The sequence below is a fragment of the Equus caballus genome, chromosome 1, assembly GCF_041296265.1.
Source record: "Equus caballus isolate H_3958 breed thoroughbred chromosome 1, TB-T2T, whole genome shotgun sequence".
Lineage (NCBI taxonomy): Eukaryota > Metazoa > Chordata > Mammalia > Perissodactyla > Equidae > Equus > Equus caballus.
The window spans coordinates 111,990,511-112,005,564 of record NC_091684.1 but is presented as its reverse complement, the minus strand read 5'-3'; the positions used below and the strand labels follow the sequence as shown (position 1 = coordinate 112,005,564).

General features: G+C 44.8%; 1 protein-coding gene across 6 annotated transcripts in view; it reads right to left on the bottom strand.

Moving 5' to 3' along the window:
* The window catches only part of MCTP2 (multiple C2 and transmembrane domain containing 2), a 223,110-nt gene extending 209,821 nt beyond the window's left edge, over positions 1-13,289 (bottom strand). For 2 of the 6 annotated variants that reach the window (XM_005602819.4, XM_070267404.1), the window contains exon 1: positions 12,959-13,218. The gene's annotated coding sequence lies outside the window, so the exon portion shown is untranslated. Of the gene's footprint in view, positions 1-12,265; positions 12,585-12,604 lie in introns of those variants that run through there. The other 4 variants (XM_001488295.5, XM_023650924.2, XM_070267418.1 and 1 more) reach the window with 4 other exon arrangements.
* Positions 13,290-15,054: the final 1,765 nt, after the last annotated feature.

Sequence of the window (15,054 nt, the reverse complement as noted above, 5' to 3'; positions counted from 1 at the left end):
GCATCATCTCTTTAGCAAGCCCGACCCTGACCCTCTACTATGAGGCTGCCTTTCTGTGCCATAATCTCTGGCCATGCCTGACATTCATCATGGCTTCCCCTGATCAAAATTATCTCATTAGTTGGTTTACTTGTTCCCCCCAATCCACCTCCCACCCCCCACAATAATTAAGTCCTCTACTGAGATGGGACTGTATTTGCCCACCTCTGCATCGTCAGCACTTAGAACAATACCTGGCACATAGCAGTTACGTTTTGATGGAATGAATGACCGCCTGTATGCATGAATGAATGAATTCAGAGGGCAATTCCTTCTACTACTAGCATGACTGATTACCAGAAATCCAAGCCTGCCTGGAAACCAGTATGTGTATCCCATCAACCTATAAAGCCTCACAATTATTAAGCTTTTTAATAAATGTTTAATTATTAAATAATGTTGGGTAATGTCTTTATTGCTCTGTGGTATGGTGTCTGAGCAGCTTCACGCACCACATTCAGAGCATTGAATCAGCCCTGACCACGAGTCCCGACACAGCTTCATTAGAGGCCTGGGCGTAACCATGGTGAGGATGGAGCACATTTTATCGGCCTGTGCCTCCCCTCTGGTTTTCCCCAATCATTTCATAATGGGACGATCCAGTCCTCTTATCACCTTTACACAATCACAGTCAACAAGGTGACAATGGGGCCCTTGAACTTCACAGGACAAAGCTCACGTAAGTGAACTCTGAAACTATCAACCAAGAACTGATGGATTCTAGAACTGGGCATGACTGCAAAGGCCTACAAACCCAGCCTCCTTTCCTCTCTTGCCATCAGCATTTGGATTTCAGTAAGCCAAGATGCTTTTTCTTGTGTGTGTGAGGAAGACTGGCCCTGAGCAAACATCTATTCTTCCTCTTTTTGCTTGAGGAAGATTGTGTCTGAGCTAACATCTATGCCAATCTTCCTCTGTTTTGCGTGGGACGCCACCATAGCGTGGCTTGACGAGTCGTGCTAGGTCGGCACCAAGGATCCGAACCTGCGAACCCCAGGCCACTGAAGCGAGCACACAAACTTAACCACTATGCCACTGGGCCGGCCCCTCAAGATGCTTTTTAATCCTGAGCATCCTGGAGACAGCTGTGTTCCCCAGCACATCAGGACCAACAAAAGGCAACAGGTGAGGCCCCCAAGAGGCATTCAAGAGGCACTGACTTATGAGCTTTCAATCACCTCTGAACCTATCCAAGTGTCTGAATCAAATGAGGAAAACTGTGGCTAATGAATTAAAATGAATCACACACACTCGCCAGCCTTTCCTTGCCTGGGAGTTAAGGAAGAGTTTGAACATACAGATTAACGAATATTTCCTACACTCATGTGAAATATGATTTATTTGAAGAATGTATTTCTAACCTGTTAGTGATGCATTAAAGTGACATTTGCCCAGATCATAGAACTTTTTGTCTCAAAATACCCAAAGAAGTTCCTCACCATCAGAATGTAGTCAGCACACATTAGTATTTATAAGGCATTCCATTATAGCAGCATCTCTCAAATGAAAAGGTAAAGAACACTATTATCAATATTAAAACCATCTATGTTTTAAAAAGGTTACATCGATTTTCCCCCACTGCTCTGATTCCATCAATGCCAGTGTCGGCTCGATGAAGTGGACACTATCATATAACAGCTTAAATTGATAATTCCCAAATGAACTTTCCCGATTTTCTACAGTCTCTCATCCCGGGCACTTTGCAACTCATTTTCTAGAATATCAGCTAGGAAAAGGCTTGGAGTGATCAGAAGGATCCAAACAAATCTTCCCACTGGGCTAAAAGACTGCAAATGAGTTTTTAAATAGGAAGCAATCATTAGGCTTTATTAAGATAGGCAAACGTGATGCATGGTAACTCATTAAAGCTAAAAGGTCAGTGGGAAAACAGGAGAAGCAGCACTTACTCCTCACATGTGGCACGAGATGCATCAGGCATGGCATACCCAGAGCTTTAGGTACCTGTCATTTAATCCTCATAACTTTATAAGGGAGGTACCATTAAAGATTTATTTCACTGATGGGTAAACTGAGGCATGGGAAGCTCAAGGAACTTGCTTAGTGTATCACACAGATAATATGTAACAGAGCCAAGATTCAATTCAGGCCAGCACCCCAATTCCATGCTTGATCTTTACGCCACCTCGCTCCTCAGTCTCTGTCACCTAATTTCCTGCTTCACAGTATCCGGTCCTAAACGAGCAGCGTTGCAAAGTGTCCTTCAGGGAAGTTCCAGGAAGCCACACACAGTGAGAGGAGCAGAGATCAACAGTGTCCATCTCTCCCCAGGGACCCCAACAAGACCTTGAGAGTCACTTCCTCCTCATCCTTCCAGACTTGTTACATTTTCCCTCCGCTCATCAGCCTCAAGAAATGTTGCCCACCTTTAACATCCTCTCTGCTCCCAAGAGGGTACCACTAATAATCTTTCCATGAAGATGCATCTTGATTCTCCTAGGAGATAAGCTTTTCAAAACTAGGAACCACTTCTATTTTCCGTGTTGCCCCATTTAAACAGGGAATCATAGCTAATCAATGCTTTTTTTTTCTTTCTTTCTTTTTGGCAATCAGAAATGTAGGCAAGTGAGGCCAATGATGCCACTGATTTGGTGTCGCCTTCCAAAGAAAGCCTTCCAAGGTATTCTTTCATCCATATATATTTAGGAAACATTCTGAGGTTTCCCTGAGGAGTGGCTGGGCTTTCATCAAATTATACCGTAATCACCAAGAAAATGCTAAACCCAGCACAGTCAATAGAACGTGTGCATCTCCAATATCTGCTTTCTGACCTCAAAACCATCTTAAAAATGCAAAAGGGAAAAACACCTGAAAAGTGAAAGTAAAAATCTAAAGTTAAAAAAAAAAAGGACGGGTACTGTCTCATCTCTAAAGAGAATGGCCTCAAGTTGGGCAAAATAGTCTAAATTAGATCATTTTTGTTGCTCCCTATATATGTCTCGGGTTATTTTTGGAAACAGTGTGATTGAGTAGCAGCTGCTACTGATGTTTCCTTTCCTACCCTTTCTTCTTCTTCTTCTGGTTAGAAGAAAATGCAGAACAAAAGATCAGCAGTGCGGAGGTGGCTGATCTCAGAGGAAAAGCTGCCATAACCTCGAGGGTACTCGCTTATGTAAACCTCTGCAGGCTTACTTCCTCCCATGTAGCCAGACTCCCTCTTCTCCTTGAATAACAGGAATTTATGAAGTACCTACTATACACAAGGCAGACTGCAGGGACTATTACTAATATTCACAGCCTCCCAAGGTAAGTATTTTCATCTCCATTTGACAAATGAGAAGCCCAAGCGTGGGAGACGTTAAAGTCCTACAAATGGTGGAGGGGATATTTGAGCCCACGTTTGTCTGACTCGAAAGTGCGGGCTCTTCCCAGGAAATAGGTCATGGCGGGTTAAGGGAGTCATGGCGCTGGCCTCCATGCTGGCTTGCTGGGGTGGAAGTTTCTGAAGTGGTCCCATCCTACAGCTGCCTCATCAGAGGTGGCCTCCGGGAAGCCTTGCTGGGTGGATAGAATAATCTGGAAACTTTCCTCTCCTTAATCATTTCAACTACCACGCTCTGCTAGTTCTTCTGATTTCAGGGAAGATGTTTGGCTGACAAAATCTGATAACAAATACCAAAGACTTTAAAAGCTTTAAAATGTTAAACAAATTGAAAATATTTTTAGTATTCTCATGTCCAAGGATGACTTTTTGAAATGACATTTTAAAGACAACAAAAAAAGGCCTGCTAGCTCACCATCCAAATTACCCTGGCAGTATTTTTTCAAGGGATGTCTTTAGGAAATTGTAATGGTGAAGGGACGCACGTGATGAAAGATGACTCAGCCCAGACTAGCCCATCTCCATGAAGGACCCACGAGTAAGTTTCTAGTGCTCATTTCCAGAAAAAAATATATATTCATATATCAACACACAGTGTAAACAGGGGTGTGTGTGTAAGTGCACTACGCTTTATCACATAATGTTAAAAGCAACAATAAAACCAATTCTCTTTCAGTCCTAAGTCACTTATCTCTGACCCACAGCCACTAGCAGAAAACAACATTTCACAGGCAGGGGCTCGTGTTGGAAGTGGCCAGATTCAGGCTGTTAGCACAAACCAGAAACTGCCAAAAACCACACCGACAAGATATGCAGAATTGAGCAGTAAAATTGACATTAAAAATTATTTTAACCAAAAAGACCAATTTACCATTCATTGCATATGGTAAAAGGACTGGCTTCCTACTGGCATGAATGCAGACAACACTGACGAGTGCTCTACTCACAGGCTGTGCATGGGACATCAGATTGCACGGTGCTAGGGAACTTTAGTGACATCCACCCACTTCTCACTGCCACCACAGCAGCTTCAGCATCTGCTACCATGTCCTAAGAGGCCACAGGCTCTATGTCCAGACTAAACAAGGGTTCCTGGGCAGTGTCTCAGAAGCGCCCATGGGGATAAGCAGAACATCCAGCAGAAGTAACTCCAGCTTCTCCAAGACCGCATGGACCAGAATAGCAACCTCATTTGTATACTGCGAACCCTTAAAAGATCTCATGTGATAAACTAGCCCAATGCTGATAAATAAACAAAAGGATAAATAACAAAAAACCACCTAGATCCGATCAACAGCACCACAGGAATTTTATCTGAGTTTTGAAATGTCAACATCTGTACGTATTTAAAAGCTTACATCAATTTAAAAACATAAAAACACTGTGAGGTAGTTTTGTGAAAATTCAGGGATGAAGGATGGTGTTCAGAACTAAGTGACTGCTTGCTTTGCTCCACCAGTCTATTACAACAATTATGTGTTTAAGGCATTACTTGGGTCAGATGAAGGAGACAGACCTTTCCAGAATATCCAGCTACATGTATACACAATCTTCTGGCAGGAAATTGCTCTAAAGTGATATATTTAGCAAGACCATGCCAACTCTATCTCCAGAACAGGGTTTAGCAGGATGCCAGGGCTTCAGCGACCCAGCTTTTGAAAGTGGCCTCTGTGGTAAAGGGTGTCAACTCTGCCTTCACCCTGGGGAATGTGCAGAGCAGCTGCGTCCAACCCCAGGAGGCAGAGAAATTCCTGGAATCTTAGTTGGAATGACTCTCTAGTCCTGTGGTTAAACACCTTTCCTGGGAAGCCAGACAGAGAGGAATGGTTGAAATAACACTGGCTCGGAATGGAATAGTAGGGGCAAAAAGTAAAATTCCATCCAATTGGGTGACCCTGTACAACTTGCCGGGCTTCTCTGAGTCTCAGTGTTCTGTTCTATAAAGTGGGGATGGCTTCTACCCAGCAGGGTTCCTGAGAGGATTAGAGTAAGAAAATGCTGCCACCTAGTAGAAACTCAGCAACGTCAGGTAGCTGGCACGCTAAACAAAATACACCACAGCTCAGTCTGTATGTCCTGTAAACCAGGAAAAGCAAAAAGCTTCTTCCACTAAAGGAAAAAAAAAACATTATCAGTGAAAACGCACATATTGGCAAGTGAACCCAAAACTAAGAAATAAGTTAGTGATTTAGGATCTTGAGTTCATGGCGAGAAAGCTAGAAGTTCACAGAAGGTTGGAAGTTGGACTGGAAGTAATAAAGTAACTGAATACCCGTCTGTGATTAATGACCAGGGCCACACCTATGCTTTCAAACTTTCTTTGTCCCATAAATAGTTCAGGGTATTTAAAACCAATTCCTCATGTAGCTTCTCGGTTCTGCCATGGCTTCTGGTCAATATTAACACAGGAAACTTTCTGAGAACCGTCTTTCTCATTCCTGGCTAAAGCTAAATGTCTCTGGGCCAGATCACATGAGACTTAAGAGAATGAAAGAAACATCAGAGAAATTCTACCTGTTTAGACAGGCCTAAAACGCTGAAGGCAACTTCTGCAAAGGATTCCTACAAAATTCAAAACACTGAACTATGTAGGAACAAAGCACACGACACACACACCAAGGAGGAAATACGGAAGAAAGGGTAAGGAGCTCTGTGCAGATAAAGACTCGGAGAACACAGAGACAGTTAATTACAGGGGCTCTTCCAGGAACAGACAAGAAACGTTCAAGTGAAGCATGTCACGGTAGGACAAAGAACAACAACCCATTTTACCAACAGACTTTGTTACCAACTGACCACGTGCAGGTAAGCAAGCCTGCAGCACCTCTGGGCCCTGGCTCCGTCATGAGAGGACACCAGGAGGTGGGAGAGCTGACCCCAAAGGTCATTTCCAGACTACAAGCCTAGAAAGCTAAGCTAATTTTATTAAATGAAATCTTTTACACTAGGCAAGACTATTATAGCGATAACGGTGGTTACTGTGATTCAGGCAACACAACGTTCTTTTCTGATAAGCTACAGAAGTTCTCAGACGGAACCCCAACATCTTCCATAATGCTAAAAATAGTGCCCCCCACCACCAAAAATATTACACGATCATTATTTTTGTTTTGGTTTTTTTGTACTGTCACCTTGGTTGCCTCTTGGATCTGAACACAGTCACAGTCACACAGACAAGTACAACACTTTCTTTTTTGGTTTTCCTGATCAGTTCACAGATCTCTCATGAACGTTCTGGTTTATTAGCTGACTTTTAATTTCAGAGCTGAAACAGGTTATTCTAAACATCACTTCCTCAAAAGAAGCAGCCATCAATTTCTCAAAACAATCTCTCTCTTCTTTCCAAACCTTCTCTGTGCTGATGGCCCTGCCCACAGGAGGCTTTGCCCACTGCTGGCTAAGCAGAGGCAGCCCTGCCTCTGGCAGCCGCCGTCCCACTTGCTCCCACAGCCCCTAGTGCCTCATCCTTAGCAAACAGCACACTTGATTCTACTCACTTGTTAAGCTGACTTGCGCTCTAAACTTAAGCTCTAAGGGGACAGGGAGCTGTCTGTTTTATTCACAACGAAAACTCCAGCACATAGCATGCATAATACATGCTCAATTAATCACTTTAGGACAAAAGAACAAATATTCATTTCAGCTACTTTTTAACACATTTTAAACAAGCCTTCAGCTTAACTCTGAGCACCTAAGAAAGCCTACATTTTCTCCACAAAAATGAATCTTGTGACATTTGTATAGCAGTAGTTACAAAATAACACTGGCCCCTCTGCATGACATACAAAATGACATGATTCATTTACAACAAACATGATATAGTACAAAAATAATTAGTGAGTGTTTTTCTTTTTTCTTCATCTCTTCAAAGTCCCCCAGTACATAGTTGTATATTCTAGTTGTAGGTCCTTCTGGTCCTGCTATGTGGGACGCCGCCTCAGCATGGCTCGATGAGCTGTGCTAGGTCCACGCCCAGGAACTCAAGCAGCAAAACCCCGAGCTGCGAAGGCAGAGTGTGCAAACTTAACCACTCAGCCATGGGGCTGGCCCCCCTAAGTGAGTGTTTTTAATAATGGAGAAGAACAAATTAAGAGGATTGATGGTAAGCATTTTACCTTGTGACAATTACATGGACTCAAATTCTAAAAAACAGTTTTCAACAAGCCCCTTGTAAGACTCCAGCTTCCTCTTGTTTGTTTTTCCACCTTGAGGACCTCCTCCCGTGGGCCAGAGGTCAGGCTATCAAACATGTTAAAGGCCAAAGGGAGTGGAGAATTCCTCTCTACCCTCAAAAGAAGGAGCATAAGTAAACCCCTTTCACATCAAAGGAATTGGAATCTGTTCCTCTCCTGCCTGGCCAGAAGAAAAGGGCACATTTCCTTCATGACCTGCTTCTCACTGCCCCACTCTCCTTAGGAGACAGCATAATTCAATTGTTGATATTATTCCATCCGTTGGATTACTTGGTTGTTATGTCAACTTTATTATTCAATCAGTTGATAATTAGTCAATTATTCAACGACCACCTAGAAACCAGTTCTTTCAAATCTCTGTATTGCAGAGCTTTTTCCTGGATGCAGGCCCTCATCCTACCCAATTATCCACCCCAAACCTCCACCTTGGAGTCATCCAGACATTTCAAACTCACATTGTCCACGAAACTCATTATTTTCTGAAAACACTCTTCTCTAGTTCTAACTTGTGTTACTGGCACCAACCCAGGGGCCCAAGGTACAAACCTCAGCCCGACACTCCCTCTCGCTCCTCTCCCACCTCCACCTGGTCACCTCTGTAATCTCCTAGATATGGCTCAACTTGCCCCACGCCCCTGCCTCCCTACCACCTTAAGCCCAGCCCTATAACCTCGCTCCTGAACTAGGATAACTTCTTAACTCCTCTCCCACTGACTCACTGACAGACTTAGGGCATCTAACTCTATTCACCCATAACCTGGCAGAGCAAGTTTATCCCCACTAGTCTGGGGGGAATCGTTAACGTCAGGCGTTAATGCCAGGCACTGGGAGGAAATACAGTGGTGACCATAGGAATGAATGAATGCATGAATGAGACAGCTAGTACTCCTAGAATTAAATTCTAAACATATGTCTCTGAAGAAGTGAAGACTCAATAAGCTGAGGTTCACATCCAAAGGCAAACCAACATTCTACACACTCACACATGTACTCATATCTATAGCTGTATATTCTTACTCAGGCTGCCTGACATGATAGAGCTATTCCATGATAAAGTGTATAGAATCGCGTAGAACAATTGTTTTCAGAAAAAAAAAAAACTGTGAACATGCAAAGCACAGCTCTTCTAGATACCTCTAAGACATAATGGACAAACATACCATCAAGTCCTCTGTGGCTTGGGGAAGGGGTTGGCCTTTAGAAGAAAGGCCCCATGCTAATATCCAGATCAAATGCCAGTATTCTGAAACAAGGCCACCTTCCACAATCATCCACTGGGGAAATCCACGTGAGTCCATAATCATGCTGAGGAAAGAGACACTTCCATGTTATGCAATCCTATATATGCAATCGTGTCCCTTTGGTTATGAAGCTTTAAAAATTTGCACTAGGAGTGAATGACAAGAACATCCTTGCTAACCTGGCAGTTAGTCCTTAAAGAAAAAGGCGTTAACCCCGAGTGGTCAGCAAATGACTAAGGTTGTTAAATAGGGTCATCCAAGCAGTTCCAGGCCTGCCTTCCCGACCTCTCCCACAGTGCCAACAGATAACAATAACATCGATGAAAACCCTCCCGGGCAGGATGGGAGAGAAGGTGCTGGAACCAGACTGCCTACATTTGAATCCTGGCTGAACAGCTTTCCAGTTGTGTGACCTAGGACAATATCCTTGTCTCTCAGTGCCTCAGTGTTCTCACACTTAAATGGAGGTGATAATAGCCCTGCTTCATGGGGTTGTAGTAATCATTATAAGAGTTAATATTTCTTAGCACAACGCCTGGCACAATCTGAGGCTCGATGTCGGCGATAGTAATATAAACTGTAATTATATTACAATAATAATACATTAGCATTAGTATTCATCTCATTCCTCTCCTTCCATCTCCACAGAGGACTCTATGTCCTACCAGTGCTCTTAAATACTAACAGCAGTGGTTCTCAAGCTTTAGCATGCACCAGAATCATCGGGAAACCTTAAGACCCAGATTGCTATGCTCCAGACACCGAGCTTTTGATTCAGGGGGCTGGAGCAGGGCCTGAGACTGTGCATTTCTAACAAGTTAATCTCAAGTATGTGGGTTCTGCTGGGCTGGAAGGACATGTTGAGAAAGACTGACTAAGGAGGCCTCACTGCATCAGTGGAGGAGAGTGTGCGGATCCAAACATCCAGGGCTTTCTACGGCCTTCTACACACTGAGTATGCTCTTCCCGGACTAGCTCAACTCAGTAACTCCACCAAGAATTCCAAACTCAGCATCAGGAGCCCCCCAGGCCTCTACACCAGCATGGACAGCACTGTACTGTCGTCAGTGAAATCAGCTCCATGAGACTAGGAGCTCCCTGGCAATCAGGGCCTTCCCTTATGCAGCACGTAGGAAACTCTCAATAAATGGTGACCGATAGATTGAAAACTGGGAGAGCCAATGGCCAAAGGCATCCTTGGAGAAACAACCCAACTGGAAGGTCTTAGAGACCAGGGATTTTTTTCTCAGAACTGTTCACTGGACATGAACTGTCCCAAGTCCCCGATGAGCCTAGGATTCCTCCCACCCCAGCCAGCAGCTTCTTCTCTGCTCAGTGGACCACGAGTTCTTTACCTCCAACCACAAGTGGCCCTCTCTCTCTTTGAAGGCAGTGGAGCTTCAGCGTCCGGCCTCTCACTGGAATAGGCCCCTCCGAGAGCTACAGGCCGCTGGGAGATGCTGAGTGTTCTCACGGAGAAGGGTGCAATCAGGAAGGCTTTTTATGTAAGTATTTCTGGTAAACCGCCCAAAAAGAGCTCAGCAGAAAGAGACAGAAATCTCCAGCATATGGTTGTAATCGCTTTTTCCATTCTAAACAAGCATTCACTGTCATAACTAATTTTGTATTATTTTCTTAAAGAGGATCCCCAAATCGTTTACCTTTCAGGTCTCACAACATCTGGATCTGCCTGTTTCACACCTGGGGCATCCTCTGCTCCTTGGCCCTCAGGCTTTGCTGGGAATTTCTCTAACTCATCACCCACTCTGCCCCTTGATTACAGCATCTTAACCAAGCGCAGCACACTTTCGTAAACGCCTTCTGGGCAGCATTTCAAATGCTCCTAAAAAGGATTCACGGTGTCTTGTTGATTTCACTGTCAACTGAATACAGAGAAAAAACTTATGCCAAGCACGATACAGGCAGAATATCCTACCGGATCCTCCCAACACAGGCAAAAAGCCTTTCTTCAACAAAAAACACTTTCTTCAACCTGTAAGGTAATTTAAATCTGAAACCCCTCCACTTTTGTATGTAATTACCAACAGTGAAAAGGAAAGTTTTAAAAAAGCAAGGGCTCTCCATGTTGGGAAATATTATTTAAAATTCTAAGCACTATTTTCATTCACATCCTATACAGGATAATAATTTTAACTTGAAAGTCACTTTTGTGGTTTACATACACATTAAGAGATTGTCAGGTGAGCTGTTATGGATCGTTTACTCAAAGACTAAATTAGAAACTTTAAGATTCCTTGTCAAATAAGCTCATTGTGGGACTCCACACTTCTAGAAATAGATTTAAGGAAAAATAGATATATCTTTTAAAATAAATATTAGACATATTCATGTATGATTTTAGATTTATACACACAGAGTCCTTTTTGGGTGAAAATAGTGGCCTCTATTCACGTGGAAGCTATGGAAAGAAATCAAGCTAAAATATGTTAAAGTACAAGAATAATGTGAAAATCAGGGGTTACCTGAATGTGTAATACACAAGGAATAAATATAAAGTTTTGGTAACTTGTCACACTTGGATATATTAGGTTCTGAAAAAAATGTTAAGGAAGACACTCAATAAATTTTATATTTTAAAAATAGCTGTTCATCTTGTCCTAGATTTTCATAGTTTAACCACTCAAGTAGAATGAAAACAGTGCTCATTTTATTCGTGACGGTTACTTTAACTCCCAGGACATGGATTGCTTTATGAATATAAATTTGAATTCTTACATCCATTAAACCTGCCTTATTTACACTATCTGTCTCACAGCAGCATGGAACAATGAAAAAGCATGGCCTCTGCACTTAGAAATATCCACATTGAACTCCCAGGTCCACCAGTTACCTTAAACAAATCGCTGGATTCCTCTCTGCCTCGGTTCCTCATCAGTACAGGGAAAGTACTATCCACTTTGTACATTTTATGCGCCCCAGATGAAGTGCCTAGCATGGTGCTCGGCACAGAGGTGATTCTTAGGAACCTTATTTTAAGGATGGTTTTGATAATCCTTGTCACTTTGGATGACAGACCAGGCTGATGACAGATATTCTTCAAAGATTTACATTCTCCCAGCATTTAAATGCTTATTACCAGAGATTAAAGAGGTGCCGCGGAGACAAAGGCACAATGTGCCCTTGGTCTCTTTCTGCACATCCACCTGTGAGGAACACGTGCTCTGATAATCCCCTTTGTATCAACACCTGTGCTACCAAACAGCGCGCCAGCCTGGCCCTCCAGGGTTCCCCCTGAGCAGGCGTACAACAAATATCTGTTAACACTCAAATGCAGCTGACCCAGGAGAAAAATGAATGCTAATAGAAATCAGAATTCATAGACCTGTTTGCGACTCAGTGTCGCAGAAGCAGGTTTCCTAAAGTCCCAGGCGCAGAGGGAAACGGGTAACTAGAAGTGGTCCCGGCCGAAGTAAGTTCCAGAGCATACTCACGCAAGCACGCGGCTGAAACCCTCAGGCATCGCAGAGAGTTCGTTCAGATGTCTTTATCTAGTTTACGGAAACCCAACCACTTTTAAAAGCCATCAGCGCACCATTTGCCTAACAAATGGACAGTGGGCTGGGGAACTAATTGCGGAAGCAATTGCCTCTCAAGTTCACCACCACCATCACTGTATTTTTTTTTTTTAATGTGACAAGACGCTGTACACAATTATCCTAAGGCTTTCTGCTCTCCTGGGGCAGAGCAAACGTCTGCGCAAGGAACCAAACTTGAATCTCCAGGTCACCGCGAAGAGAGCGCATCAAATCCGACACAAGGGAGGAACTGACCTCTGCAGAGAGAGACCCGGTGATGACGGTCCCTGACCAACTCCGCTGCGCCCCGAGGAGACCAAATACGTGTCCTTTAGGATGCAAAGAAATCCTGGCGCAGGCTGCCCTCCCCCAGTGCGCTCTCCAGCGCTCCACGGCTCCGACTGCTGCCTCCTGGCCTCGGCACACATTTCTGACCTTTGTACCAGCAGCTCCGGGGTAGGAGCTCCCCTGGACGGGAAATCCCCATCTCCCCACTTCTGTTGAAAGCAGGCAGCCGCCCGCAGAAAGAGCACGCGGCGACCCTGGTTCCCCTCCACTCCCTGTACCCCCACCGCGTGCGCTGCCAGGTGAGCCTGGCACCGCCCTCACCTGTCCGAGGCGGCGTCCTGGGCGCTGCGGAGGGGCCGGCGCGCGCCCCTCACCTGCCGCTCGCACGCGCGGGGAGCAGCCGGGACCGGCGGGGACCGGGGCCAGGCCAAGGGCCGCCCGACTTCCCCGGTCCGCGCCAGCCCCGCCTTTGAGGGGAGGAGGCGGCCGCGTCACCTTGGAGCCGCCTCGAGCGGAGAGCGGGCGCGGCCTCCGGGCCTCGGCCGGCTGTCGCAAGCAAGCGCCGCCGCTCGCGTCTGGGCACCGGCTGGGCGAGGAGGCAGAGTTTACCCGTAACTCGTTCGTCTGGGTTGGCTCACGGGAACAGAAAGACGAGTTTTAAAAGTCTGGCAGTGACTAGGGGAGTTGAGTCTGCTCGCGTTTTAGTTCAAAGTAAGGAAAGAGGACAAGTGTGGGTTGCAAACTTGAAATTGCTTACTCACTTGTCGTCACTGATACTCAGAGGGGTGCACCTTGCTCCCACAGGTTCCTAAAGCATCAAAGGGAAGAGAGCAGCCTCCGTTTTTATCACCCTGACCGTGGCAAAAGGTACCAGAGCCAGGCAACCCGTGAAACCCGTGCCATGTGTGCGCGAATGTGGGTGGGAGTTGGCCACCCAGATGCTCAGAGCTCTGTTTTCTGAGCCGGAATTACCCATCGGTAAAGATTAGGCCGACAGCCCAGCCCAGGCGAGCTGCCTGAGTACAAAGAGACCCTTAACGAACCATCCGAGGTGTGGTGACCGGCTAAGTGTTCCGTAAATATTTGCCTTTTGCTCCTCTCCCTTGCATTCTTATTGTTCCTCCTCCCTCTTCCCACCATAATCCTCCTGCGTTTTACTGCCCCTTTATCTCTGCCTGGTCAGTTTCTTTTCCTGTCTATTCATGAGTTCGCGGCCTCTGGGCACCGAGTCTGCGCCCTGGAAGGCGTCCTTGGTTTAAGAGGAGATCTGCAGGATGCCACCCCTGCCTTCGGGGAGGTCAGGAACTCCCACGCACACCCTCACCACCCCCACGAAACAGCAGTTTTGAAATTAGATAGAAGAGAGTTATCGAAACATGCTAAATTGGGTGTAGGACAGGCCCGGCATTCTATAAATTCTTAGGGGAGTGGGCGGTCTGGGCACTGGAGGGGAGTTTAATTGGGGTAATTGGTGATTAAGAGCTCAGCTCTGGAGTCAGAAAGACCTCAAATCAACTCCTGGCTGGGGGACTAATTGTGTAAATCGATGAGTTCACCTAACGTCTCTGAATTTCTGCTCTCTTTTTAATAAATTGGAATTAAAATAATAGCTATTGCATAGATTTTGAGAAATAAATGGATGATTTTCATACAGTGCTTCCCACAGTGTCCTGGATCTTGATAAGCACTTAGTAAAGGGTGGCTAATGCTACTCATAGTACCGTAGGAAATGAAGGGGGCCGGGAAGAAGAAACTCTAGAACACATGAGAACTTGAGAGGAAATGATAGAAAGCAGTGCTACCATCATCAGGAAAAGTATTCTTACAGTAATAGCTAAATAGCAAATGAAGCCACACAAAAAGCTTTTTGCTTCTAATGCCTGCCACGATGGAGTTCCTGTTCTGTGGTTCCGGCCGCCCAACCACAAGCTGAAGATGACTAACAGCAGTTGTCAAGCATTAAATACTGCACAAAGTGAAACATCTAAAGACACAGAAATCTAAGGTCATACTTCCTCCCTCTCACCACAAGACACACCTCTGTCCAGCTTCTTTGAGTTTTTTTTTTTTTAACTGTTTTTAACTCTGTCTAATATATTCCTCCCAGGGAATAAGAGTGTTGGCATGAACCACTTTAACTTCCCTGCAGAACTACAGGCTGCAGTTGGACTCATCTCGGTGGCTGATAAATTTTCAATACGCTGTGGTTACGTTGAATTTCTTGGTTTAAAGAGGTTTTGAACCAAGTCTCATGGGCACTGTCAGTGAATTCGTAATTGTTCTTTTATTAGAAATGAACTCTCCTGCACTTATAAGAGGCTGTCTTCTCTGTCTTACCTTCCTAATTCACATGAGCAACGATATATTTGGCCTCTGAAGAAATGACTCTATTGTCAATACGATAATCGAGGTGGAGA